Below are 608 nucleotides of genomic sequence, written 5' to 3'. Positions count from 1 at the left end.
AGTCGCTTGATTCCCGCAGTCAACGAGGAACACAAGTTGGTTGACTGAAGGCACCAACGTCTCCAAGTTATGCAGTGGGGCGTAAGATTTGAGTAGGACTAACACCCTCCTTCATCTTCAGTGAAGGCTCCTTTGCGCCAGCCGCTAAGGTCACTTCCTTATGCTGTTTCCTGACGTCAGATGATTATTAGGCACCGCTGGTGCGAGAGTCATGATTCTTGTTTCAGCAGCACCGGATGGCGCAATGCGGATGTCGCAATGTGTGAAATATTTCATAGCGAATTCCGGGCGCACTAAACACCAATCAATCCAATAAACGCGCCTTAAACTCCCTTTGCCTGCACGAACAAAAAAGGAAGCTAGTTTTATGTGCGTATTTTACATCACATGGGATATTCGTGGTTTTCGCAGAGATAACTTCCATATAGCAGAGACGAACCAGGTCACACGTCTTTTAACGTGTTGAGAAGTAAAAACAATCGCCAGATAACAGAGCGACTTAGCAGTAAACGAACACAACCTGCTCTCGTTTTGTATTTCAACATTTAGAAACGACATTTTTGAAACCCGTACGGGCAGTTTGGAATCGGCTGTCTTTGGCTCAACAT

The sequence above is a fragment of the Haemaphysalis longicornis genome, unplaced genomic scaffold, assembly GCF_048455015.1.
Source record: "Haemaphysalis longicornis isolate Haplotype H1 unplaced genomic scaffold, Haemaphysalis longicornis Haplotype H1 scaffold_14, whole genome shotgun sequence".
NCBI classification, from domain to species: domain Eukaryota; kingdom Metazoa; phylum Arthropoda; class Arachnida; order Ixodida; family Ixodidae; genus Haemaphysalis; species Haemaphysalis longicornis.
Note: the sequence above shows the minus strand (reverse complement) of the source record.